This window comes from Pleurodeles waltl, chromosome 6 (genome assembly GCF_031143425.1).
Source record: "Pleurodeles waltl isolate 20211129_DDA chromosome 6, aPleWal1.hap1.20221129, whole genome shotgun sequence".
NCBI classification, from domain to species: Eukaryota; Metazoa; Chordata; class Amphibia; order Caudata; family Salamandridae; genus Pleurodeles; species Pleurodeles waltl.
In genome coordinates, this window is record NC_090445.1 from 536,059,913 (window position 1) to 536,086,366 (window position 26,454).

Genomic DNA, 26,454 nt, shown 5'->3' on the forward strand with positions numbered 1-26,454 from the left:
GCGTGGCGGTGGAGGTTGACCAGTCTCCACTTCCCCGCCGACCGCCAGTGTGGCTGCTGGCGGTTTTCCGGCGGAACACTCCCAGCGGTCAGAATGCGCACAGCGGCACACCGCCGCGGTCGGCGGTCTTCACCGCGGCGGTAACTCAGCGGTCTTGCGAAAAGACCGCCAAGGTCAGAATGAGGGCCTGTATGCCTAGAACATTAGGAACCCCCCCGTGGATGCTTAAAACCTCACCCATCGTCACCTATCTTCAAATGGGGCTGACAAAAAGGCGTCATGGCTGGCCTCTATGCCGAATTAACAAACCACCTCTATTCGCAGCCTCTTCTTGAACGATTACGCTTAAAATGGCAGGACAAACTAGAGATAACCTATACGGACGAAGAATGGCCAGACATACTAAAAGCCCTCGACAGGGGAGTACGCGAAGCACGCCTGAAATTTTGCCTATTCAAAATCCTTTAGGAGTGGTACTGGACACCCGTTAAACTTCTTAGGGCAGGGTTGATGCCGCACGCAAACTGTTGGAGATGCAGAGTCCTATTGCGAACAACTTCATATCCTATGCCATTGTCCAACAATACAGTCCCTATGGGATGGGGTACTCCTTGCCCTATCAGACTTCATACAGGTACCAAAACCGACCCCGCCAGCACTTATTCTTCTACATGACACTCGCCCGTATCCTTCCCTATCACGGGCACATAAACGATTACTCCATACGGCACTTGCCACGGCCAAAATATGCATACTCCGGCACTGGAGATCCAGTATTGCTCCCACACCGATAGAATGGATGACTGTCATGTATCAAACGGCCACCCACGAACAAGTGATTTTTACTTACAGGACCAAGCAGAGCTATTTGCGGAGGTCTGGCGCCCATTCCTGATGAGACCATGAAGCAGCTGGTGGATGACCAACGGCCAACGACTAGGGAACATCAACTACCAATTACCCTCTGAGAATCTTAGACCCTTGAAACATATCTAATCTCCCATTGTCCCCTCTCCCTCTCTCTAGCTATTCTCTCTTTTCCCCCTTTTTCCCTTCCTTTTCACTCTTTATTAACCCCTAGGCCTCTTATTGACATATGCTCGGGACTCTGAACTAATCAATTTGAAACCGCACATCGCTCTCTAACACAAATAATGACGGAGACACCAACTCATATAAGACGAAGCCATTCTTTAATTGACCTCACCATACCCAACATACACACTACCTACCCCTAGGTAGTAACTTACTACAGACGGAGAACTACAGAACGACTTACTCTTCGGTCTGGCCAGGCTAGCTTCAGGACACAAAAGATTCCCTACCTACCCCCAGTCTCTTCTTCTTACATCCTTCCCAGACATCTCTTCTTTTCTTTTTTTCTCTCCCCCGTACCCCTCACTTCACATGACAATCTCATCTCTCCCTTATCCCAAGATCAAACCCTCCACACTACCCTCGCTCCTTTTTCCCTTACCCTCCCCCACCTGTTTCCCTCCTTTCTTCTAAAAAAATAAGGGTACAAATCTCAACTATGCAATTGGGAATTCTTGTTTGCCTGACTGTACGTGCACATATGTCCATAATGGAAATAATTGTGGTAAACAACAAAAACAATGTTTAAAACAATGTTTCGAAAGCTAAACAGTTTATTTATATACTGTATGTACCGCCTTATATTCGTAATAAAAACTGTTAAAACAGAAAAAAAAAAAAAAACACTCATTGTTTGAGCTAGTGTGCAGATATCCAATTTGGGATTTATTTTTAGAAGGAAGAGTAGACTCAACAGAATGGGGAGGTGGATGAGCAGAGAGGAATCCACGATTCAACAGGGTAACTTGCTCATCTGATGTATACTTCTACAGCAGATTCTTCACCTTTAGAATAGATACCAAAGCAGAATCTCCCCCTATGGTTGGTCTGTGAAACCATCTACAGGCAGATGCGGACGCTGAGGAGGACAATGAAGAGGGGGATGACAACTTCCCGTTTCAGGCCCCAGAGGTGAGAGGTGCCTGACAGATCCGGGGTCAACAGCAGGGTCTCAAACCACTCTCCGTCCCCCAGAGGAACTGTCTGACATGGAAGCTGAAAGGAGCTCACGCTGTAGCTGGCAAAATTAAAATTGGAAGAAGCTGCAGCTAAGAGAGCCCCTGAGGGAAGGAATCTAGCCCTGGGGGAGAATCTGGCAGAAGAAAAGAAGGCTGAGGGAGACTTCACAAATAGAATGTTTAAAAAAAAAAAAAAAAAGAAAAAAAAAAATCTTGCCGGCTCATGAAGTGAGTCTTAGGGAGCTGGATCTTAAAGCCAAGTAGAGCACAGGGTCAAGCAACAATGGTGGCAAAGAAACCACCATGTCTAACAGGGACAAGCGTCCACATTCCTAGAGACCTGCTGTAGTAGGGTAGAACATTGAAATGGTTTTCAACTTATAAGGTACGCATAAGGATGCCCAGGTTCCCGGAAGATGACTCTGTGAGAGTCTCTGGAAATAGCCCATGGTGGGAAGGGATATCCTGCTGTCACAGAAGACCACATGAAGTTTAACGTCATGAAGGCTATTCAAGCAATCAAGTTTGGGTTCATTCAAACAACAGTGGTGAAAAGACTGGTTTCACCAAAGCAAAATACTGGACAGATGTGTAGGTTAACTTGGTCCCACAGAGAGGACATAAACTGCCCTATGGTGGAAGAGTGGAAGAAGGGTTACTAACTCTGGGCTGTTGTCTCCTAACCCCATCTGCACCCCCCCCCCCCCCCCCAAACTCTAAGATACCTAAGGAGCATGCAGAGAACTACTTGCCAGCTCCACACTGAAAATGAGGCCTATCCAAGGCTCTTGTTGGGAGCTTCCACATGGCAGTGGATGGTCCAGGGCCTGGCTCTCCACACCAGCAGCTGCCAGTGGACTCTGTTGGTTGCTGTCCTTGTGCTCAGTTTTCCTTGGGTTGGGCGACACAAATCTGTACCACCATGACCAGTGAAGTGATATGGCCCATTCCACTCCTTGGATCAGTCTGCCTAATAAAAAGCCTCCACAAGCAAATTAAAGGTAGGCGATTCATAGATTGGGTCCACAAGCGAAGGGGGAGTTGTCCATGGGTCAGTGGCTCAGGAGAGTAGTATCCCTCTGCCAAAGCTCAGAGGGGCATGGAAGTAGCAAGGGCCTCTGCAGTAGAGGGCCATTGTCGATGTTCTACCACCCAGCAGGGAAGCCCATCAAGGTACTGATTAGTCTAACCCTGGATTTTGGCTCGGGTGTCATGATGGACCTGGTTCTCTCCTGGATCCCAATTTTTTTGCCTTCACCCCTCCTGCTTTCTGAAACAGTGTTTGTTGTCATTTAGGGCTCTCTAGCACTGGTTAGCAGTGGTAAAGTGCAAAATGCTTGTGTTTTCTCCTTTAAATATGTTAACATTGGATAACACCCGAATGGCAGGCCCCTAGTAAAGGGGGACTTCATGTACCCAGTGCCTGTAAAGTGAATGTTACTAGTAGGTCTTCAGCACTGATTGTGCCATCCATTTAAGTAGCCATTTAAAAAAAATCTCAGCCCTGCCACTACAGCCTGTGTGTTCAGATTTAAACTGCAATTTCAACACAGCAAAATAAACCTTTGCCAGACCTGAGCCTCCACTTTTAATATACAGATCATCCCTAGGATAGACCCTAAACAGCCTATAGGCCAAGGGCTGTTCCTGGCAGTGAAAAAACTCCAATATTTGTTTGGGTTGAGGATTGAAGCAGTCACCTGTCACACTTGCACATCAAAGCCACTGCCTCAGTTCCCATACAAAAAATGTCACACTAGCTGATCGCAACTGCAGACTGGGACCATGGCAGGGAGGCAGAACATTTCAAACACCTCTGGGGGTGTGGGGGGGGAGGACGAGGACAAATCACCAGAAGTTTTTCCCATTTCAAAGCAAGCATCAGGTATAAATGTGGGACCCTCAGTCACGCCTCCGATCACTTCTAGACCTGTTGGAAGACTCAGAAGAACTGTTTTGCTACCTGATGACAGAAGACTGGACCTGCTCTTTGAGCTTAGAACCACAAGAATGTCTCCAAGGATTAGCAGACTAGCCTCTTGTTCTGAGCTGCAGGGACATCACATAAGGTCTAGACACTAGTCCTGCATTTGCCCAGCTGAACAGACTCACCTTGACTGGCCTGTGCCCTGCTTCTGCCCACTGCCGGATTGAGTTCTGATCCCCAAGAGGTGTCTCCTCTACCCCCAGTTATTGGGCCCTTCGCTGGCATCAGAGTGTACTTCTCCTAACCCAACTGTGGGTTCTCTCAGATCCAATGGCCAACGCAGCAGGACGCAAGAACTGTCATCACAGCCCTGATTGACACCCTCATCAAAACAACACAGCACAACAGACCTCTTGCTGTGCCTAGAATCAAACCTCTTAACTGGAACCAATGCAGTATACTGCAACTCTACACACGACCCCACAACGCAGAGGTTACAGCATTTTTTATTTCAACTACTTATTTCTTTAGAAAAATCAATACTTGATCTACAACAGTAGCCCCTTGTTAAATTCAGAATTTGGTCTATTTTCAGGAATGCACGCCTTATAGGTAAATCCATTGGATTTGTACCTCTTTCACATAGAAACTGCAAAAATAAGTAATATTGAATATCACTTATTTAAAAAAAGAAAAAAAGAAAAGCTGGAAAAGGATGATGTTCACACTGCAAACCTTTTGTTAGGGTCATTTTGAAGGGGAAAATACTTTCTGGCACAGCAATCCCTCCCTCCCCTCCGTTTTTCAAAGAAGAAGAAACAAAAAAAAACAAATGGTTAGTACAGCTCTCGAGGACACTCCAGAGACACCTGGAGAGTCAAGCAAACCAGGATCACCCCGCTGATCAAAACAAGCAGGACATGGTTTTTCAAAAGTAAAAGAAGGTGTGGCAAGACACCAAGGTGAAATAAGTAGGTATGTAGAAATGTGTAACCGTAACCCAATTAACATGTCCCTAATTTAAAATACAAGACCCACTAAGGAATACTTTGTGGAAGTGTGGCTACAAATTCAAACGTGTGTTGAGTGTGGCCAGGTTATAATGAATATGGCCTAAAATAAAAGCACACAAGCCACACACACACACACTTCATAAATCAACAGTCCCAACCATTCACGTTGGGAAAGCTGCCCCTCGAGTAGAAAATTTACACAAGCAGCAATAAGCAGCAGCAATAAGCAGCAGTACCCTCTGGCGCACTGCATCACGCTATGCGTGCTGAAGAAGCACCCGGTGCTAAATATCAGCGCACCACGCCAGATTATATCCGCTTGCGGAACTCCATGGAATCTCCCTGAGTTTTTGTGTAACTGTGAAACTCCACAAGTTATGCCAAGGCCTAGTATTGGGGTGTTTAACCCAGTTTGTGCCGTGGACGTAATGGTGCTTCCACACTGACCTCCCCTGACCCCCCCCCCCCCCCCCGACCCCCCACACCCCCTACCAGTGATGTCGGATGACGTTGCGCTGACCTCATCAGAGGCCACTTCCCCATCGTGCTGGAAGCTCAGATTTCTCTACCGATCACGTGATGGGTGCCCTGAGAGGCTTCAAGGGAAGGAAAGGAATTTCCTTCCCTTTGAAATGCCCACTAGACACCAGGATGTATTTTTCAACAGAAACTGGCATAAGGGGAGCGACCCCAGGGGGGCAATTTTTTTTCAAGGCCTTTCTGACACCTCCACCCCCCCCCCACCCCCTACTGGGGGAAGATAGGCCTATTGTTAGGCCGATCTGGCCCCATGGGGAGCAGATAACACTAGGCGACAAGAATTATTTTTTATTTGGGTGTTTTTTTGTCGTCCCCCCCCCCCCCCTCTCAGAGTTAGGGGGGAGCAACACCTTAGGCAAGGGTCACTCCCCTGGGTGGCTAATTGTATTTAGACCATTTCTGCCCCCCCCCCCCCTTTGGGGGCAGATCGGATGATTTTTGTTAGGCCAATCTGCCCCAAAGGTGGGCAGAAACCACTAGGCACCAGGGATTTTTTTTTTTTACCCAATTTCATGCAATGGGAGCTCCCCTGGGGGGGGCAAATTTATTTTTGGACATTCTGCTCCCCTTGGGGGCAGATCAGTGTATTTCTATTAGACCGATCTACCCCAGGGGGGAGAAGCCACTTAGGCGCCAGGGAAAAGGTGTGTGTGTATATATGGGTGTGTTTTCTTTAGGGGGGCAGCCCCTTAGGTAAGGGTCGCGCCCCATGGGGGCACATTACTGTTGGCCACATCTGCCCCTCTTGGGGGCAGATGTGCCTATTTTTGGAAGGACCATCTGCCCCCAAGGGGGATGGGGGGGGGGGCAGAAAGCCCACCAGAGACCAGGAAAGTTTCCCCCCCCAAAATAAGATGGTGTGGGGTATGGTGAACGTTGGATGGTATGAAATTTGTTCCGGTGCGTTGATCCCACACAGAAATGTGGGGAAAATGTGATTTTTTTTAAAGCAAAATTTGAGGTTTGCTGAGGATTCTGGGTAAGAAAACATTGGGGGATCCAAGCAAGTCACACCTCCCTGGACTCCCTCTGGTGTCTAGTTTTCAGAAATGTCTGGGTTTGGTAGGTTTCCCTAGACGACTGCTGAGCCCACGACTGAAAACGCAGGTGCCCCCACCCCGCAAAAACAAGTAGTTTTGTATTTGATAATTTTGATGTGTCCAGATAGTGTTTCGGGGCATTTCCTTTTGCAGGCAGTAGGCCTCCCCACAAAGGTGAGGTACCATTTTTAAATCGGGAGACTTGGGGGGGGGGGGGGGGGGGGGGGGGGGGAACTGGGTGGAAGGACATTTTTCTCCTCTCCAATTCCAGAACTTTCTGTCACCAAAATGAGGAAAAACGTGTTTTTTTTGGGCCAAATTTTGAGGTTTGCAAAGGATTCTGGGTAACAGAACCTGGTCAGAGCCCCACAAGTCACCCCATCTTGGATTCCCCTAGGTGTCTAGTTTGCAAAAATGCGCAGGCTTGCTAGGTTTCCCTAGGTGCCGGCTGAGCTAGAGGCCAAATTCCACAGGTAGGCACTTTGCAAAGAACAGCTCTGTTTTCTTTGAGAAAATGTGATGTGATGTGTCCACATTGCGTTTTGGGGCATTTCCTGTTGCGGGCGCTAGGCCTACCCACACAAGTGAGGTACCATTTTTAAAAAGGGAGACTTGGGGGAACACAGAATAGCAAAAACAAGTGTTATTGCCCCTGGTCTCTCTCAACATTTTTGCTTTCCAAAAGTAAGACAGTGTTAAAAAAAGACATCTATCTGAGAAATGCCCTGTAATTTACATGCTAGTATTGGCACCCCGGAATTCAGAGATGTGCAAATAACCACTGCTTCTCAACACCTTATCTTGTGGCCAATTTGGAAATACAAAGGTTTTCTTGATACCCATTTTTCACTTTTTATATTTCACCAAATGAATTGCTGTATACCCGGTATAGAATGAAAACCCATTGCAAGGTGCAGCTCATTTATTGGCTCTTGGTACCTAGGATTCTTGATGAACCTACAAGCCCTATATATCCCCCCCCCCCAACCTGGAGAGTCCAGCTGACGTAACGGTATATTGCTTTCAAAAATCTGACATTGCAGGAAAAAGTTAGAGTAAAACGTGGAGAAAAATGGCTGTTTGTTTTTTTTTTCCCCAACCACAATTTCAATATTCTTTTATTTCAGCTGTTATTTTCTGTAGGAAACACTTGTAGGATCTACACAAATGACCCCTTGCTGAATTCAGAATTTTGTCTACTTTTCAGAAATGTGTAGCTGTCCGAGATCCAACATTGGTTTCTCACCCATTTCGGTCACTAACTTAAAGGAGGCTGAAAAAAAAAAAAAAAAAAAAATTGGGTTTTCTAATTCAAGTCTGCCTGTTCTGGAAGCTGGGAAGATGGTGATTTAAAAAAAAAAAAAAAAAAAAAAAACACACACCACACACTACATTTTCGCTGTATTTTGGCTAGTTTCTTGGTCTCCTTCAGGGGAACCTGGGTACCCCTAGAATCACTAGGATGGTGAAAAAAAAAAAAAAAAAAAAAAAACGCAAATTTGCCGTGGGTAGCTTATGTGTGCAAAAAGTTGAGGCCTAAGCACAAACTGCCCCAGCAAAAAAGAACATAGCACATACATTATTATATATATATATATATACACATACACACACACACACACCTATACATACACACACATTCCACCCCCCTCTCTCTCTCCCGCCCCCCCTCAGGTGTGCTCTCATCCCTCATATCCTATCATGTGCCTTTAGACGATCATCAGGATATAAAGTGTTGTACACATAAAAAGAATGTTGTGTCAAAAATCGGACAAAAGTAAGGAAGGACAGATAAGGGCGCCTTTTAGAGTAAAGGCAACAATAGCGTAAATGGTTTAAGAATTGTGTGTTAACCAATAACTTATGGTAGAAGAAATAAATTAACTTGGACAAGGAAAGAGAACTACTTGCATATAAAAGTATGTGCAAATGACGGATCATTGGCTATGAACCATGCTAAGTAACAGGCAGGCTCTAAAACCCTTTAAGTATTATTACTTTCACGGTCCTGCTTCAAGGTGGCAGATGTCCGGTGTCAAATCATAATCTATTCTTTAACACTTTAAGAGCGGAGTCCTTTTCCATTTTTTGGGGCACTTTGCTCAGGCCATTGAGCCCCTACACTACTCCCAGGTTTGGGATACTAAAATGTTCCCATATGTTTTGGGATGCCCCTGAACGGGGCTAAGAAACAGCCAACATCTAGCATCAGTTTTCTTTTATTTTGAAGACAAAAAGACAGACGGAGGAGGAGAGTGACCTGCAGAAGTAATGTACCGTCACATCTTTCTTTTGCACAAATGTATAAGGTTTGTTAGTTGTCCAGAAACATACAGTACCCTGAGCTGCATTTTATTAAATTTCATTGAGTGCCAGTACACTAAATCTGAAGCTAAGCTGTTCTGAATGACAAAAAGGAGTATGAAAGAAAGCTATGAAGTTTTGAAATATGAAAAAAGGATCTGAGTTGAGGAACAGTATTTATTCATACGTGTCCAAATTTGGGGTTACCCACAATATTATGCGATTCAGCCGAGTTTTGAAAATTTGCTCTTACACAGTGACATATTTGAAGCCTAAAAAAAAAAAAATGCATGAAACTCTCAACGTATAATATCAAATGATATACTATTCTGTGTCTCACACTTCAGTTTACCATCTCTAAGAAGGGTCCCTACAAAGAGCCTAGAGATCAAGCTTTTAAGTCAGAATTTTAATCTTGACAAATAGCCTCTCGCTTGTCACATGTATGAGTTTACTATTTTTTTCTTATGCACCAAGAGTGTGTTAGTGAGGTGGGAGCGGAGAGGGATTGGGATACTGTTTTTCTTTGAAGGAGGGTGTATTGTTACTCAATCAGAATGCAGGAGTGGCCCTTCAGATCTTTATGACCCCACCCACCTCTCGAAGGGCACTCTCAGGGAGCACGCCAAGTAGCGCACAGTCAGTGCACCTTCCAACAGGTCTTTTCCATTCTTTCTGAATATATCATATGACAAATCTTGAAAGGCAAAACATTCAGTCCTTTGCAATGGATCAAGCCTCGATGCAAAGGAGGCAATGTCTCCTCATGATCATACTAGCACAAGATGTGTGCCAGTAGTTTCATATATAAACTGGGCTTCATAGCACTTGGGCCCCCTTCTATGATACCTAAGTGCCCTAAGGGCACAACAAGCAAGTGCAAATCCCATTGCCCCGCCTTCCCGGGTCCCTTTCTGCAATATGACCCAAGTGAAAATGGGATTTTTCGTGGTGGAGGGTAACTACCCAGCTCAAGTAATAATCACAATCCTTGACAGGGTGAACCCTTAAAGTCACTAAATTAACCTGTGCTTAACCCAATGCCAGCCACGGCATTGAGAAAGACGGGCTTAATGTTAGATACAATGTGAAAAGTATTTATGGGGTACTAAATAGAGTAATATGGTTGACATACAAAACAATAAAAATTCCAAATTGAATTAGACAAATAGAGGAAAATTTAAGAAGCAAACTGACAAATCCAATATGGGGAACCGGTGATATGAATTGTAAAGGTTTTAAGTTGAAGCCCAAAGTGCCAGTTATAGTTAATTGTCACTGTTTAACAGGACCTGGGCGCAATTTGAAACTGACCGCAAAGAAGCATGGGTCAGAAACACTAAAAAAGGTTCACCCTGGTCAAAGGTTTTACCTTCTGACTTTAGCTCTCCAAGTTCCAATCACCACAGGAGTACGCTTTCAAAGCCCCAGAACTTCAGGGGAGGCACTTAGAGACTCATAGGGTGAAGAGCAGAGGCCAGTCCATGTCCAGATGCCATTGATAAGTTGCAGGAAAAGGTCTTTTGTAGCGTCCCTGTAGCTTTAACAGAAGATCAGACTCATGAAACGAAGTCCATTTCTTTGCCTTGGGTACAGGAAATAGCAGGTCCAGTCCCTCATGGTTCTTTTCAGGTTGAAGACATTAAGGTTCAGTACACCTCTGATCTTCCTCAAGCCCAGGAAGTTTCTGAAGTGGGCAATTGATATTGCCACAGTTACACTTGGCACAAGCTAGTGAGTGGCAATGACCTCTGAGTGATGCGGTCACTAATGAGGTAAAGGATAAACTTGAGCTCTATGGGCCGGGTGTGTGGGGAGTACAATGATAACCCTAATCAAAGCAGAGCTTTCAGCAACCAGACAGAGTATAGACACAAAGTGTTTTTTTTTTTTTTTAATTAAAATCAAAAACCCAGCAGACCTGTCAAACAGGGTGTGACATTCAAGTAGGACTTGAAATTTGAATGTCAGAGGATCCTCCTAGCCTCCCCTGCATAATCTATCAGGTTCAGAGGAGTCATCTCTGTTGATTCAGGTCAGCCAATTGTTCCTGGGAGCAGTTCACACCTCACTACAGATGAGCCATCAAGCTGCCAGGTGACAGTCGGAAGGCAAGGAAAAGCCTAAGAAGCTTTAGGCAGGTAAATTGCAGATTTCCTAAAGTACCTTTTTCTGTAACAGTTAAACAAAATCTAATGTAATGAAAGTGAAAATTTGTCCAACTATTATAAAAGGGCTCATGAAATATTTGCTAGTTGTATCCTAGGCAGAGATAAAATGTATTAAACTTAAAATAGTATCCCAATGTTTTCGTAAGAAAGTGCTAACTCTGCTACAGTGAAAATAGCCTTTTCACCATAAGGACATCTAACATTAAACCTTGACGTGTCCTTTAACATACCATACACCCAGCCTTAATGGGAAGTAAGGCCTACTTTGAGGTGACTTGATGTTTAAAGGGGGAGAAGTGGCACGCTTGTCAAAAAGGGTTATTTTGACAGGCCAAACTTGCAACTGAATCATGCACAGAGATTACTGACAGCATGTCTCCAGTCTTGTTTGCATTGCCACTGCACTGGGCGGCACGATGAATGCTACAGCCCAAGGGGTGAGGGGACGGGATGTTCACATTCTCCACAATAGAGAAGTACTACAAAGGACATGTACGTCACATTCCCCGCACTAAAAGGGCTGATCTTTACAATGCTGAGCGTTTACAAGGTTTGTTATGCTGCATTTCCTGTGCTGAAGAGACAAAAAAAAAAAAAAAAAAAAAACACACACACAACACTACATGCAATTATTTTCTGTGCCGCCACTTAGTAGGCCAAAAAAGATGCGCTTTAGGAGCCACATATAGAGTTGAGTCATCACTGATGAGTTTACATACCATTGCAGGCAATTTTATCCGTTCATGAAGATTTTCAATAGTACAGTAGATACACTAGTCACAGTGAGTCAGTTTAGTGATACTTCTGATAAGTGCACACACACAGCAAATGCCAGAATTCTATGGAGCCTTACCAAGTATGTCCAACTGACCCACCAATAGAACTAATTGATCCATCAATGAAAGTATAGTATGGGGCTTTGTGGCAAGAAAGCTAAAAACGATTCCTGAAGCAATACACCAGCATTCCTTTTACATGCAACCAACTTCAATGCTGGCAATTGCATCTATAGACCTCAGTTCAATATCAGAAGTGAGCTTTGCACATATAGATGCGGAAATTAGCACGTAATAATGGAATGTCGATTACCAATTGTAATTGGTATATTGGAAGCAGCTGAACGTGTAACTGCAAGAATTGTGGGCCATACCAAAGGGACATACCACAAGGAAACTTGTTACGACTGGGCTCTTACTAAGTCTACAAATGGGGAAATGAAAAACTGGGATTGAAAAATTAAAATATATATTTTTAGTTAGGGTCTTGGGTTTTACTTATAATTTTTTTAAGTTAGGACAACTACAGAAGCGATTTAAAAATGTTGAAAAACTGACGGAAAGAATAATCAATGAAAGCACATATGGACATCAATGTCACATGCCTAAATGGTTTGAACAGGTGGGTATAAAACCAACAAAATAATCCCTGGTGCGTTTAAAGAACTGCGCACACAGGGGGGCTTTTCTATTTTCAGCTTCAAGAATTAATATAGTACAACTCACAAACTGACAAAGCGTGATGCTGCAGACATTCACTGAAGGTCATTAGAAAATAATTTTAATAGATGACAAGTCAACGGAGAGCTTCACGAGATGCAGTGAACTATCTACCCAAGCATATACCAAGTGCTTTCTGCTTGTACGAAACCAGCACAACTAGGATTTTATAGAAAGCATAAAAATAGCAGCTCTGCATTAGAGTTAAATAACCCTTTGCTTTCAAATGTATAACAAGAAACTGCTATTACAAAATATTTAAGCTAAATAATATTTTCTGTTAAATGTAAAACTCATATGAGCTTACAAATAACGTGATAAAATATGGGCAGTTTTAGCACAAATGTGTTTGCATCTAGGGCCTCATGACAAAAAATAAAATACAAATTATAGCCTAACCTTCCAAATTAGGAGGCACATCTGTCAAATGTGTAGCGGGAGAAGTAGCTTAGCTACAAAAAAGATGGGCATCTCCACGGAAAGGTCCAACTAGTCCGGCTGAACACTCAATCACTATTGCATAGTTTAGGTCCCGAGTCTAGGAAGAGGATTTAATAAAAAAAAAAATCCACAAACTCTAATGTCTGCTAGGGTATACAGATTCTTCCGGGGAAAAGAACAGAGCCTCTAGCGTTCTAGAGTCCACAAGATTCCTGCAGCTACCTGTGCCCTGGAGGTGTGAGGTCCTCTGGGCAGGACCAGATCAGTTTGCCGAGCAGCCCTCCATTCAGGAGCTAGCTTTACTTCTAGGTAGGCACCCTTCTTAAATGTTTTCTGCTACCCACATTATCTTTTATTCCACCAACATAGTCTATCCTTGTCTCGACCTAAAACCAAGGCTCTTCCATTCACCAATCTTCAAAGTGAACGGTCCCCATCTTAATCTTTCAGGTTCTTTTCCACCTCTTGCTACACAAACTTGTTACGCAACAGAGGGTATCCCTTCTAATGCTGTCCCAACACCACTATAAACCATGTGTTGTCTCACTAAATGTATTTGGCCTGATACTGCATTCTTTTACCACTCCAAGCTAGAGATAGGCAGAAACAGGTCAGTAACTGGTATATGCTAAATGGCATATGGAGACTCCCACCCATGCAAGAGACAACTTTTTTTTTTTTTTTTTTTAAATAATGTATGCATGGCATGTGCACTGACTTTCTTGACCTCAGTTTCCTTGCTGGCCCATACTGAATACTGATCTATTCCGAATGGCAGCATATTGAATCGTGTCTCTTTCTTACTGTAACTAGATGTAGGGTTTCTAATGCCATCCCAGGGACACTGACAAATACTTTTAGGTGTAGGCAGCCATAAAAAATAAAAAAAATAAAAAATATATATTATATATATATATATATATATATATATATATATATATACACACACACACACACACACACACACACACACACACACACACACACACACACTAGGGGACTACATGTCTGGAAAAAAGGTTTCAATCAGATAGCATGTTACTGTGCCTATCTGCAAACCAGATGGCAACCCAGAGTGGTAGCATTTCTTAAGCAGAAAAAACAAAGACTGATGATGTGCTCCCCTTAAGTGATGATGCCTTTCTTTACAGTTCTACCACATTAGCAAACAAAGTTTCGAAATTACTGTGTGCAAAACATTCAAGGATGCAGAGTAACAGTGCTGTGTAAGTGGGTATGGGCAACTTGATCCCAGCAAAGACCCCCTGGACCGCGCCACTGACAGGTCCATACGACTCTCATAAAACGGATGTAAAGTTTCCAGTTCAACGATCCTGTGCCATGTAGATCACAAGAGAATAGCTGCAGGATGTTGCTATATCTTTGGCCAGGTTAGGATAGCCACAATTAAAAAGTAGCCCTCTTGCTAGATGTTGAAAAAGTTTTCTTCTTCTTCTACTAAGTTAAGCGAGTCTACCTTGTCATAAGACTTGTGAGAGCTGTGCCAGGTGATGATTTCTTTAGGAGTGTTGGCTTTACACAGACTCCCTAGTTCAAACTGCAATATGATGGGTTCCTTCAAGATACAAAGATACCACCCAAGCTATCAGATGCCTGCCAGTCATGGCCCTTAAGATTCTGCAAACAGCGTGGTGTATATTGTACCACACTACATGAATACACACCTAGGTTGCGGAGCAGACTGAAGTGCACGGCAACATCAGTGAGAATGTCAGGAATTATTAGCATGAATGCAAGAGGAGCGTGTGGTGGATAAAACGGAGCGCTTCCACTAGAACCTTGATCAAACCATGCATGTTCTCAGACTTTATTTCCCAGCAGCCCAATCTTGAGAGAACCAACCTCCAGCGGCCATCTTAGCCTAAAATTGAGAAGGACCACACCCTGCTGCCGCACCTCTGCTTGGCAATCCGGCTTCAGTGAGAGCAGTTATTCTGTGCAGAGATCCCGACTTTAGACTCCATAAAGGCCAGGCGCCTGTTTCGCCACTCAGCGGCTGACTGCTGCAGCTGTTTACCAAACCTGTCACGCATGAATCAAAAGCTAAGTGCCATGCATGAAAAGAGTGCAGTATTCAAGCGTGTGTGATTCAATCCAGCCAAATCCACTTGCTTGAGCACCCCTTTGATCTTTGCATGGTATAACACAACAAACATGGGCGGGCTCTAGGAGAACAGCATGCTGTTTTCCTAGAGTACACCACTGAGGGGAGTGGCCGGAGGGTCAGACATCACCCCCGCTGGCCAAGGATTTACTGTTAGTGCAAGTGTTGTGCGTGCCAGCATCTGACAGGAGTCCAATTATCTTTCCAGTCAACTTGTGCTCATTTACTCCTTTCATGCCCCCAATAAACCCACTCTAGGTCTGGATAGCATTTTTGCAAGACACCAAAAAAGGAACTTGAAGTGCTATAACGTACCATAGATTCTAACTCTCTTATGCTCAGGTGATGGCCTGGTAGAACGTCCGTAAAAGACTTTGAATTGACTGTTTCTGAATTCAGAGTGCCACTAGTGAGAAATGCGAACCTCAAAAGTAAGCAACATGGGACGACTTCTGCAAAGACTGGATTATAAAAAGGCATTTGCATTATTCACTGCCTTTTCAATTGTGAGCTAGTCCTAAAGGCTGTATCCCTTACAATTGTGGAAATAAGCCACCTACCTCATTATGTACACTAGGCGCTCCACTGTATTTACTACCCATATGGCCATGTTTCAGACTGAGGCAAATTCAAAAGGTGCGATGTCCTATCTTTATGAAGGCATAACTGACACTCTTGACAATCAGCCAGTGCATTCAGCGTCAAATGGTAGACTGAGCTCTCAGTCCAGTGTGATGCAGATGTATGGAACTGATCCAACATACTACTTAACCCTTGACCAGGGCTAAGTAAGGACAATCTCAAATTCAGGTACTTTAACATATTGCATGAGTGGCATTGTTCTACACTTAGACTGTAAGCAGGACGCATGAGTCCGGTCTCAACCTGAAGGAGGTGCAGCCAGATAGGCCTAACTGAAACATTAATCTTGCCAACCTCAGGCTACCGGTCCCAAACAGAATCTTCTACGGGACCCCCTATTGGCTACTGTTGGCCTTCACAGCTCTGCTGGCCTAGTTACACACCATGGCAGACACTGCCATGTATAACATGCACAAGAGGAGATGGACAAATAAGACTCTTGCTGTCACTAAGGCGCTCATATTCGATTTTGGAGGACTACACTGGTCTCTAAGCACTCAATGGTTCAAGGAGATGATGTCATAGAAGGACAAACATAGGACATACAAACTTAACAGCCAACTGGCAAGTTCTGAAAGGATTTGGGTACACAGGGAGACACCTTTTGGGATGTGACCTCCTGGGACAGGGCCGTGAATGAATGGCAGCGCCTGGTGAATAACTTTTCCAACCCCACCCTCCAAACTCCTCTCCGACTCCTTCTTCAAAACAACATACTGACCTATTTAACTGTAACCTTTTTACCATATAAGATGCAAGCCCATAATGCTGCTAACAACTTGGTATCTAGACCTGGCCTAAATACCCACTCACAAAGTATTTAGTGCACCCATTTTGACACCAAACCTCGTCTCAGTTGGATATGCTACACCAGAGAAAGTACTTTTGAACCAAAGCATCCAATGTTTATTTTTTAAAAACCACTATGCATAGCAATGGCCATAAATCACTCAGAGACAGGGGTTAATTACAGCAAATTAACACCATCCAAAAGGCGGAGTGGAGGGGGTTGGTGTGTGGAACAACAAAACAATTAAGAGAGAAAAGCAAACCCCCCCCAACTACAACACACACCCCAGATCAGCACCTTCCATAAGAAGCCATGTTTCCCAGAAAAGTCAGCTACAAAAAACATGCAACAGCCTACTTCTCACACTCCATTCTTTGCTTATCAGCAGTCAGGTAAGTACATTTTTCTTTTTGTTAGGGATTGTTACAGATGCAGTAGATCAATATCGAACACAATATTTGGATTAGCATTTCTATACTGATGCAATGCTATTTCCTACATTTGGAGTTGAATCTTAGCCTGCGAGAAGAATGCAACTTGAAACGTTCCATATCGTTCTACTATCCCACAGAAAACATCCTGTCTGAAGGAGAAGGGAGCGCACCTTTTACCTCATGTAGAGGAAGTTGGAAGAGCAATCTTATTTATTTCCAGTTTCAAAAAGAACCTGTGAGAGCCATTTAAAATTTCCATCAGTGCAGACACAATTATGTGAAATCAACCCAGACAGTGAAGACTTTTGAAGCAATGATGAAAGTGGCAAACTGCTTTCTTAAAAGCAGTAGTTTTAAGGGGCAAACAAAGAGACTGAAAGAACTCTGTGCGAGGACAGAGTGATATGGCACTTATTACATGGGAGACCAGGATTATGTTTTCAGGCATCCCATGTTGGCAGGAAATACAGGTTCACCTTTGGAATTCTCTAGATATGCAGGGTAAAGTGTTTAATTACCAAGTATGCCAATAAACTAAAATTTATGAAATGTTGCCAAACGCCCTAAAAACAATGTATTGTGATAATCTCAGCTCTACTGATGAAGACTAGAAGGCAGCACAAGCAACTGAGGAAGTAGGAAAATAATGGGGAACAAAGAGAAGCAAAAAAATAATAATGATTTAAATCACAGAAAATGACTATTGTATTATACATCAAACCAATGACAACTATATTTCAGCAGCTTTTGGTCAGAAAATAAACCCACTTTACCTCCAAATGACTTCAGCACAGCAATTCAAGCCAGCATCGGAGACTGAGTGCACATTATGCACTTACCAAGCTTATCTCCCAAAATGTCTACCTTAGTTCAGATCACTTATTTTACATTCAACAGAAAATCTCATCTAAAAGGAGCAAGAAAATCAAATTGCATCAGCTTTGCCCACTGTAGCGTCTTTCCAGGCCTGGTATCCATTGAATGACTAGGTCACATACAGAGCTATAAGCCATACGTCTTTATTCCTCTGCATGTGCCTGTGAACTCCAACATTCTAAAGTCAGTTTTCATACAATCTATTTTATCTATTACATTTACTAACTTGGGGCTGAGGGGCAATCCACACACACACACACCCCAGAAAACAAAGGGGAAAGGAAAACATTTTTAAAAAGCCTGATCTTAACAAAATTAACTGGGACACAAGGTGTGGAATAGAAATGCCATTTTAATTCATCTATACTGGTTATTTTGTTGTTATCTGAATAAGAAGAGAAGCATTGGGTTTTACAAATAAGCATCATTGTAACCTTGGTCGTGCACTCGCCAAGCAGCATACACGTCAGAAATCCTTCAATGCAGCCTCTTGTTTGTCAAGCCTTGTAAAAAAAATGACTGTCAAGACAGCAATATAGGGATTATACTTATACCAACCACTATGTTAATATATAAAAATGTCATGTAAGTGTCAAGATGGTCTATTCATTTAAGCAGGCACTCAAGAAAAGACTGCCAGGTGTACTAAGATTGTAAACTGGTTAACATGAAAAGGGGGGGGGGGGGGGCGGAAAGCCAAGGGAAAGAAAAAAAAAGCATTTTATCATTAATCGTTTACTAGGAATTACTTTTGACCTGCGATGTTCTAACACACTTACAGATCTCATTAGCATGCATGACAACCTTGTTAAACCTGTATAAAACCAGCACTTCTAAGAAGAGACTGCACAAGCAGAAAACATGTTCAAGGAAGTTAACTGCGGTTGGTCAAGCCAAAAAAAAGCAACACAATTAAATTCTCCTGCACGGTTTACACCAAAAAGCAACAATGCATGCACAGCTACTGTTCCAAGATTCATGCCCACTTTTAATAAGTGACCGTTTATATTCCAGTTTTAAATTTCACCGCACACCAAACCATTTCCTTCAGAACTTCCCCTAAAAATTCCCATTCCTTTCAGGACTCAAACCAGTACATAAAACCTTGCATTCTTCAGAACCCACCTCAATACAGCTCAAGTGGAAACTTCCTCGTCCACCTAGTCTCTACTGCCCCCTCTAAGCCAGTCTATCTCTCCTAAAATATGAACATGCAACAAATAACATTTCAGTCATCACCAGCAAGTTGCTTCAATTTTGCAACATAGCAGCCACTTTAGCATCAGTTGAAAGTATAAAATTGTTTTGTGTTCGTGCCTAAAAAAGTGCACAAATGCAATTTTTAAAGAGCATTTAAAAATATCTGTGCTAGAGGAAAGTTAAAATGTGAACAGCAAACAAATTAATACAGAGGAAGTAAGAAAAGCGTTCAGAAAACCATACCGTAGGCACTGATTACACAGCTTACATACATTAGAATAAACAATAAAATGAAGAAAAAAAAATGCCCACCACTACATACAGAATGCATTTTTAAACAAATACTCCAAAAGACAAAAAGCACTGGCCTAGTCTTTATAATTGAATGCAAGCTATATGTTTTGCTAATGTAAATTTGTAAAGCATGGTTCACAAGTATAAAAAAAAAAAATATATATATTAAAAAAAAAAGCCCAGAGGAAAATTAACCATCTCGTACAGTGTTGCAAACCAGTGCAAAAGCGGATATGCTCTGTCTAAAATGAATTGAAGTTTTTTTTTATTTTTTTTTTTGTACGTTTGAAAAGACCACTTTTAGAAAGTGCCTATTTTTTTTACTTAACCGTTCCGTGCTGCTGACTTTCTGTGCTGCTGCCTGTCTGTGGAATACACATCTGGGTCAGGATGACAGTTGGGCTGTTTGTGGATTCACTCCAGACAGAGTGAAGGGAGGAGCTGACACTTGCACCTGAATAGGGCTGTGCCTGTCCTCAGACAATGAGTGTGTCTGGGGCTAGGGCAAGAAAAGGCAGGGCCTTGTACACTACAAATACTTATCTTTCAAGTCTGCAGACTTCAAAGGTAAATATGGGTATAAGTCCTGCACCTCTGATCCCACAAAGTTAGAACACTTCTAGACTGGGGCATTCTGTCAGGAAGAGGTGAATGATGCAGGAGGGACTGCCACGCTACCTTTTGCTAGGTTGTGCTGGCCTGCTGCTTCCATTCATCCTGCTTTCCAATGAATTCAAGGCCTAGAACTGAGCTTGCCTCCTGGTAAGAAGTCTCAGGTACATCAAAGACTTTGTCTGCCGGTACCTGGCCTATTCTGCTGAGAGTCCTGGCTTGCCAAGTAGTGCCAACTCCAGTCCCTGGACCCTTGGAAGTGAAAGCTGTTAACCTGAAGGAGAAAATCCATGCACTGACGGGGGTAATATATATTTTGATGCAGAACCTGTTTCACAGCAGCTCCATCAACACAGTGCACCTGGATTTTCCATGCATCGTCCCCAGGGAGTCAATTTCTCATCCACCCGCACCGCAGTAAGGAACCGAGGCTGCATGTCTGGAATCAATGCATCGCCTTTCCTGTGATGAAAGACTTGATACATCACCTCCCCTGCGCAATAAGGAACCAACGCATCACTTTTCAGTGCCTCACCTTTCCTGTGCTACGCATAATCCGTTTTTGACACATCCCAGGTACTTTGTGCTAAAAAGACACAATCATTGATTACTATAGATTAAAACTCATTTGAACTTTTAAAAAGTGATATCTTTACTAGTGTAGGTTGGCTTTTTGTCATTTTTGTGTTGTTTTACTCAGATAAGTATTAGCTATTCTTTTAAACTGGTGTGGAGTACTTTTGTGGCGTTTTCACTGTGTTGACAAATACTTTACATATTGCCTCATAGATGAGCCTGACTGCTCGTGCCAAGCTACAAAGGGGTGGGGGGAGGAAAGCAAGGGTTTTCTTGGTTTTCTGTCTCCCTTAGCCTGACTAGAGTGAGGCTCCCTACTTGGACAGGGTGCAAACCACTGCTAACTAGAGACACCATTTCTAACAAGTACATTGTATTCTCTCTCTATATCTATATCTAGTGTCAGAATTTAAAGGAAATGTTTGCAAGCCCCAATATACTTTCCACAAACTAAAACACAGTCCAGTAATTTCTTCATCAGACACTTTTTGTCTCAAATGCCAACTGTGAGAATATAGCAGCCGACCACCCCCGCCATAAAAGGCCTCTGCATTCATGCAGAGTAGGATATTAAACAACCATTAAATATCTTGTCAAAAATGTAATGCTTGCTTTGCTTTTACAGAGCAGATGGGAGACGCAGGGGTCAACGAAGCACATGGCTTGGGGGTATGTTGGAGGGGAAAGCAGCACACAAAGAAGAGAGCAAGAAACACACGTAGTGTTCCATGAAAAAGAAAAAAATTGTTCTGACTCATCAGTTGAAAGATACAAGTCATCCAATCAAAAGGATGGTAAAGAGGCTACACTCTAGGGAGGGTACATACATGAAATAAATAAGTAAAAAGAAAACCCATAAAATCAGCATCAAGTAAATGAAACCTATAGAATCAGTACAAAGTAAAGGAAAGCGGCAAGAAAACCAATCAATGGTAAGCAATGGGCGAGCTCTAAACATATTAAGTTCTGGGCAGTGTCCACAGGAAGCTTATACCTACTAACAAAATCTGCCTGGTAGGCAGGATCTATACATTCATTCAACATCTACTGCAAGACTTTGGAGCAGCGTGAGATTTTATAGCGATATAAACCGAAGGCAGCAGTGGCTTTTCCGTTCCCTGCTACGACCATCGAAAATCACAGATTACAGCGGTTCAGTAAGAAAAGTGAAGTAAAAAAAAAAAAATAAAAAAAAAAAAAAAACACACACACACCTCCATCCACACATGGAGGAGTTTCGAGGACTCAGAAAATGTTAACCAGGGTGACTCAATTTCGTTAACTTTAATAAAGGGTTAGCAAGATATGATGATAAAATGGCAGCTGCTGCTTTGCATACTAGAAAAATAGTCCTCCACCTGTTAAACAGCCCAGATGGGAGGGAGATGATCAGCGAAATAAGGAACTCCCAATGACAAAGGGTTAGAACGGAAGCGTTTACAGAAAGCAAACTGAGAAATTCATATTTTCTCTATGTGGGAAGTACATTATATATTTATACATGTTTAAAAAAAAAATACAAAATAAATAAAAAATAAAAAAAAAAAAACAAAAAAAAAAAAACACACACACACACACAGGAAAAATAACATGAATGCTTACTATTACACTCTGCAATGAGGAAAGTGTTCCCAAAGAATAGAAAACAAACATTCAAAAATAGACTTTCCCATATTTTCTGGCAAAAAGGTGCCGTATAGAGCAATTCCAGGGTGTGTTGACAATGGTGAAAGTAGATTAATGGCATATTTTGCCTCTAAGGGTTACATATAGTTTTATTGGCAAAGCCATCAGATGGTCGGGCTGGGAGGGGCGTTGAAGGGGAGTTGATATAGCAATAAAAAAAAAAAAGGGGGGGCCTACACAATTTAGAATTTTGCAATTCATTTCAAGTTTAGTTATTGTGTCAGCCTGAAATACAAGAATAGGCAAACTACTCGACTGGATCGGCACTTACTGAACTGCAGGTCAGACGTTAGTCGGATATTCTTGAATCTAAAAAAAAGGTACAGCTCATGTCAAACCCATCCATAATAGGTGCGAGGCAAAGGAACCCCTCCACAGGTAACTCATCTCCAGCCATACATCACCCAGCCTGACAATACTCCTGCAAATACAGAACTGCTTGGTGCAAGTGGAAGGTCCGCTAAAGGTTTTTAAGCCTCAATATCTAATGCACGGGTGATCAGCACAGCAGAGCACTGATCTAGACAAAAGATTTCGGCCCAACACAAGCACCAAAAGAAAAGAAAAATGGCAGACAAAAGCATGCAATTCTAAAACAAAGCAAAGATTTGCTAAAGTAAAAGCAGCAAAGGTTCCTCTACCAGAGGAGGATAAAGAGGTAAAGACAGATATTTTTCAACATTTTTATATAACAAAAATAAAAAAGTACAAGTTTGATCCGTAATGGGTTTCAATAACCAATCTTCTTGCAGGTAGTATGTATGCATAGCCAAGAAAGGTAGGCTTTCCCATACTTTGATGGTTTTTTGATTAGTAAGTTCTATTTTCTTTAAAGCTTACAATGATGCCAAGCTGGTCTGCAATCTTGTTCAGACACATTAGTAAATTTCAAGAAATGTCATCTGCAGCCTTCTCAGAAGCTGCACTACATTGTACCAGCACTTTAATCAGATATCTTACTTCACAAGGTACCTTTGAATACTCACAGTATTAACAGAAACCTGTGACAAACTAAATGTTTGTACCTGACGCCCAGAGACTACCCTTCCTTATATCCTGTTCACATCCGAGACGTGCAACACCAGACACTACAAAAAGAAAATGTAGACACTTTGTCCCGCAAAAGAACACACAAAACTGTCACCAACCCAGGAATCCTGCAATCCGGTTTTCATTTATGTCTAGCATATTATCAAACACAATCTCCACGGACTATTGAATGGTCATCTTCTTTTCAAATATGTATCATCATCCTAAAATATTTTAATGGGATCAACCTCAATCTTTTGAGTACATCCTTTATCAGTGGTTTATATGGGATGATTAATTGGGGGAGGGATGCAAAGGGGGCGTGGTCAAATAGGCATAACTAGAAAGCCTTCCCCAGAGGCTTAAGACATGCAAACTAACTTTCTGCATTTTACACACTGCATACCATCTGAACAGTACTTGGGCGTCACTCTGCAAGTTGTTATTGCATCCTTGCATTCAATGATTTTAATGTGAATTACACTTAAAGATATTTCAGTTCTAAAAAGATGCAACAGAATTACACATTATTAATGAGTGTTGAAGGGGTAATGCGCTTAATGTCTCAGTCGCTCCCATTATCCCCTTCACACCATGCTCTTCTGCAGCCTCTCACTCTTTTAGGCACAGCCTTTTCCCAACCACGCGTTAACACTAGCTGCGTCTTTCCTCTTCCACAACGTCTTTTCAAACTCTCCTTCTGCACGTATATTCATTCGTTCATCCTCCCTACACCATTTCCCCTGCACATGCAACCCATTCCCTTAACTGAAAGTACCAAGTGTTCCTCTTTGCTCTTGTCCATATTTCAACAGCTGTATACCTCCTCCACGCACTTTCACATAAAACAGTAATTATAATTGCCACATGTGAATGTTGCTATGCGTATTCTGCATTTAGGCCAAGGAATGCATATAGTCTGAACACTTTTTACAACCACTGTTAGAAACTCTCACTGCTCTCACTATCAGCTGCAGAGCACTCTTTCGGCACAGCAGAAACATGCAACTATATCATGAACATACCAAACAGGCGGTAATCAGTTGTTAGGATGCACCAAACAAAAGGGTTATTTTGCATGAAAAGAGAGCCCGCAGAAACATCGAGATATATCAAATACTCGAGGTATGCGAGATAAGGTAAAAATGAAGCCAAGGCTGCCAACGTGTACTACATGAAGGAAATAGGTCAGCGATCTTGCCTGTAGGAGTTAAGAATGTGGACATAGCGCCCGTTTCAATTACTTTTATAATTACTGCCTGTTCGGAGCCCAGACAGGGTCGTCCCCACTTCAAGTCGTATAACCAGTGAACAGAAGGCACGATTACACGTCGTTCAAGACGATGAAACGGCCGCCTAATTACCGTTCTGGCTCGGCAAACTATAGACACCGACCACTCCAAAATCGTAGCATATCTACTGTGCATTTCCACTGACTCCTCGAAAAAGACCGTCAGAAGCCCCTCGAAATGAAAAGTTCAGTAGGTTGGGTACAACGAACGTAAAACCCAAAGCTAACCCCCTTACAGGCAATATTAATAATACCACAGAGGATACCCAATAAAATACGCCACTAACGTGACACGTAAAGTCTCAGAACACACATGCGGTGTCTTTTAAGCCTAGACCCGCATACAAAGGAGCAATCAGCACGAACTCTTATAAACCCCGCCCACAAATAGGCAGAGTGGCCTTTACAGCCACCATCCTCGTGTAGCTAGCCGCGTGCCGAGCGCCTTCCATCGGGTCCCGTGACGATAACGGGCTCCGCGAGCTTGCGCCACCTCACCACCAGCGGCGAAAAGATAGGAGCACACGCCACCCGAGCACCCTTACCTTATGAAGGCCGCCACAGATAAGCCAAGGGAAACCCTGGTCGAGTCCCGCAAGACCCACCAGCTTTCCGCAGCCTGTAGCACGAGCTGCTCCTGCTGCAGTGAACGTGCGGATACCGGCGTCCTCTAGTGCCTCCTTGCCCAACTTTGTTTCAGCAGTATGCACGCCGAACACGCAGCAGGCGCGTGCGTGAGCTGACGATCTCCAATGAGCGTTCGCCCTGACGGCCCGGCCTCCCGGCTCCTCCTTTCTGCCCAGGAACAGCTGCTTCAATTGGAGCTAAGAATCAAAGGAGCATCTCTTTCACAATGTAGCAATTCCTAGAGACACTAAGCCAAATACTGGATGCAAAACACTTTAGAAAATGATCGAAAACGGCAACGGTACACATAAATGGAATAAAGAACAGTCGATTACAGTTTGCTGCGCGACAGCACGTAGAAAACTAAGCACAGTTTTAGGTGAATCAGAAAAAAAAAACACTACATTGCGATCACACAAAACGTATTATATTGTAATCCACACAGAAGAATGGACGCAATACGGGATTTCTCACTATGTACACAAAATGCAAATGGCATAGGGAAAATGATCAGACAGCTGCTAGATGCACATAACTTTTCATGCCCTAGCTTCACAGTGACAAATTACGGACATCCACATAGTAAAGTCAAGCAATGTCACAATTTATAGGGCGTTACTGCAAAAAATGTAATTCTCAGGCAATTCATTCGATATATTTAAACTTGCATAGAAATATAGGCAGGTTACTGCAACCAAATGTACCCTTAATAACTGCAATGTACAAAAAGAATCACACATCCTGAAATTTCACAGAGAACATCCACTAAATACTGCAATTCGATGAAGAAAATGTGCACATGTACACATTACTTTGATTCATAAAACAAAGTCTATAGTTCAGACAGGAAGTGTTCAGAGTCCTAGAGCCAACAAAAATAGGTCAGAAAAATAGGAGGAAGAAGACAAAAAGTTTGAGTTTTTGATTAGTGCTAAAGATACTCTCCCTTCTAAATGTGATGTGATTGGCTTACACTTGATTGGCTTAATTAATTTACATGTAAGGCCCTTGTACAGTGGTAGCTCTTATACTCATGGCCTGTAAATAAAATGCTTCTAGTGGGCCTGCAGCACAGCTTGCACTACACACAGAAGTAGCCTTTCAAACCTGTCTCAGGCCTGCCACAGCAAGGCCTGCGTGCGCAGTTTACTGCCACGGGGACCTGGCATCTAAATTTGCTTGCCAGGCCTGGAATTCCCCTTTTACTTCATATAATTCACCCCTAAGGTAGGCCCTAGGTAACAATATGGGCCGGGTGCAGTGTAGGTAAGAGGTAGGACATGTGT

At 42.9% G+C, this 26,454-nt stretch overlaps 1 protein-coding gene across 2 annotated transcripts in view; it reads right to left on the reverse strand.

Annotated features, from left to right (window-relative positions):
• Window positions 1–25,365, reverse strand: part of SLC16A1 (solute carrier family 16 member 1) — a 61,677-nt gene extending 36,312 nt beyond the window's left edge. The window contains exons 1-2 of one of the 2 annotated variants that reach the window (XM_069238689.1): window positions 25,087–25,265; window positions 22,493–22,530 (exon numbers count right to left, since the gene is read on the reverse strand). The gene's annotated coding sequence lies outside the window, so the exon portion shown is untranslated. Of the gene's footprint in view, window positions 1–22,492; window positions 22,531–25,086 lie in introns of both variants that reach the window. The other variant, XM_069238688.1, reaches the window with a different exon arrangement.
• Between the last annotated feature and the right edge of the window lie 1,089 nt (window positions 25,366–26,454).